This window comes from Crocodylus porosus, unplaced genomic scaffold (assembly GCF_001723895.1).
Source record: "Crocodylus porosus isolate Cpor-Errol unplaced genomic scaffold, CroPor_comp1, whole genome shotgun sequence".
NCBI lineage: Eukaryota > Metazoa > Chordata > Crocodylia > Crocodylidae > Crocodylus > Crocodylus porosus.
The window spans coordinates 24,796,232-24,799,417 of record NW_017728910.1 but is presented as its reverse complement, the minus strand read 5'-3'; positions in this window follow the sequence as shown (position 1 = coordinate 24,799,417).

The window sequence follows — 3,186 nt, the reverse complement described above, 5'->3', positions numbered from 1 at the left end:
TTTCAAAGCTCACATACTCAGATCTGCTGCCGATAAAGAAAAAGGTCATTAGTCATTATCTGACAAGGAAAAGCGTGGGCTCGTATGTGAAACACAAGATCGTACAGGGTGATGCCAGGCATAGGCTGTCCTGTATGCACAAAACACGCCAGCCCAGGACCACAAGACACCGACAAACAAACAAACAGCCCCAGGCATCCGAATGGCTCCGACACCGGGAACTTCCAAGAACCGATGTCTCCACTATGCAAGCCATGCCCTGGGAAAGTGGACATGTGGCTTTTTATCGTTTGAGGCTGCCTACCATGGGAACAGAGGGTGCTGTGCTGTCACTGATGACATCTTTGGTGCTGCATGATGGATATCACCATCATTGTGGTCACTGAAGATGCCACTCTGGGTGTTTTTTTGCAAAATTAGTATATGAACTGCAGGATCCCAGCCAAATCCCCCTTGGGTAATACAGCTGCTTGAAGCCCCTATGCTGCTACCAGCAGTTTCCACCCCACATTACAAAGCATGGTTTAGCACTTGTGCCTTGCTCCACCCCAGAGCTGGTTGCATTTTAGCAGTGGCTACATTTTACGTGCATCAGGAAATGTCCTTGGAGACCGCTTCTGAAAAGCGTCACCAGCTGCACATCGGAAATGCAAGCAAGACAGTGGTTGTAACAAGATAAATAAAAAAGGAAGCAGGATGTGAGCTTTGTGGAAGGTCGTTGCATGAGCTGGGCTGCGTGATGATAATCTCCTTGAGGACGCCTGCAAAAAACCGCTCATTGCAGGCAAGAATAGGGATGAGGAAGGAAGCAGGGCTTGCATGAGCAGCTGGGTTAGGGAAAGAGCGGGATGGTTCATACCTCAGCTGAAGTATTTTAAGAAAAGCCCATAGGTCAAGTCCTGCCCAGGCAGGCAGTATAGAAGAAGTCTGTATATAGGGTGTGGAGGCAGAGATGTGGGGCCTGTGGAGGACCCTATAGACAGGCCAGGGCTGGAGAAAGGGAGAGGCTGTAGCATGGCTCCATCAGCCATTTCCCTTGTACGTGTGGAGCTGGCCGGGCTCTGCTCCCTCTCCACGCCCTGTCCGAGGGCAGGATCCTTGAGCTCCTCTTGTTCCTCCGTCCGTGAGCACGAATGCAGATACAGCCTGGCTGGGAGGAAGAGCATGCACCAAGCACGCCGGGTCCTACCTACACCTTGCAGCTGTAGACTACGGTCCGTCTCTGTCCTAGTGAGATGGACCGTGTCATGGACCATACCGTCAGCTTCGAGCTGTGGCCGCACCATCCCTTGCCCGTGATCTCCCATTCCACCCCTGCCCTCTCTCGCACCACGAAACCTGGTATCCCTTGCAGTCATTTCCCACCATGCTGTAGGGAAAAAGCTGTGCTGTTTGGGATGTGAACACAGAGGGCCTGTCTATGCTTCTCCACCTCTATATACTGCTCTGAAACAGAAAACCAGACCCAAGCCACTTGTGTTTGGTAAAAACCCCGTTCACATAGCCTGGCACTCAGGCTGCTCTTGATTGCCTGCAGATATGCTACTGCCTCTGCATGAATCAACATGCTCCTCTAGCTCAGTCAATGGGGAAACCAGGCTTTAAAAACCAGAAGCCCTGGGTGCAGCTGACTCCATTCAGGGGTAGCATATGTGAGCAGCTTTGATTTGCACAGCAAAGAAATGGAAAGGCCTGTGAATAGCTCCTCTTCCTGGATAACTTCTCAGCAAGGAGCCTGTATCTCTCACCATCACCGCTTCTGCTGCAGTCACTTCCCCTTTTGTAAGAATAATGAGCTGACTCCTTTAAACGCAAAACTAAACAAAAAAACCCTGCTAAAAACAACTAAGCAAGTTCCAATGAGGCATATTATGGCACTGCATTTCCAGTAATACAGGTGTGTGTGCGGGTGATACGAGGAGGAGGTGTGATGGAACATGGGGCTGCTGCTAATTGCCGTGGTTTGTTATTTAATTACTGCACAACTCCTTATCCAGCTCCTCGCTCACTCTTGCCCTCGGAGATACAACCAGCCCCTGACTCATGAAGCTTTCTCACATGCTCTGCTCTGCCTTGCAGCCAGAACCGGGAAGGAAACTCACTGCTGTGACCTGCAAGCTGGAAGTGACACCTCTGCCTGGCGAAAATCAGAATAATCCCAGAGCAATGAGGAGGACAGGGGTTAGATGGGACGAGGACCAAAACGGTCAGTGCTGTTAGACAGGTCTCTCTGGAGGACGTGGGCCCCTCAAAATCGAGGGACACTCCGGCCTCGCACCCCTGTGCCTTTGTATGGAGAGTTGCATAGAGTTCAGATTCAAATCTCTATATCCCTGCGCCATTTCTCTGAGCTAACGCTCTCTTGGCCAATTGAGTAAGGAGCGAGGAAACAGAGGCATGACCCGCGAGCACTGTTCTTTCCCGGCACTGGCTGCGATCACTGGCCGAGGCATCTCAACTCCCGTGAAACTATCTTGGTTGTGGTGAATCAGACTGAACTGCTCCTGGGATCAGAGGGATGTAGTGACACACCCAGCACAGTAAAACAGGGTGAAGCTGTTCTAGACTCCCCAACAAAAGGGCTATTGATGAGCAGGGACCCTTGCAAAGCCAGCTTTTACCACATCTGGGCTACCTCCCTCAAGAAAATTCCTGCCATGTTTGCTTTGTAGAGGTCTAATCCTGGACACTGCTGAGCCCCTCCAGCTCTGAAGCCAATGGGAGGTGAAACGCCCAAAGCTCTGGACATGGGCTGTGTAGACCTTTCCCATATGGACACGTCCGATGTCATATCTGCTCCCCACATGGCTCAGGGGTTCCTTGATAGTGAAAAGCAGCCTGGTTCCCCAAAGCCTGAAGTTATCCAGCAGATACTTCAGGGATTTCTAGGTCTGGGGTGGGCTATTCATAAAGGAAAAGCAAGAAGTTTGCTTCCCTATTCTTACATCTTACTATTCAGGTCTTCTAACCCTACCCACCCAGCACCGCCACTTCCTCTACAACCCTTCCTGCTTCCAATGCACTTTGCGCACTTCCTCCCCAGCCCTTCACAATGCAAGTACACATCTCCTGGGGCAGACAGAGCAAACCGAGAGGACGGGACCCGAGAGGGTCACGCAGCGTGTCAGAGGTGGGAGCAGAACCCAGGAATCCCGACTCCCACCCATGCTCAGGCTGTCCCCCCCC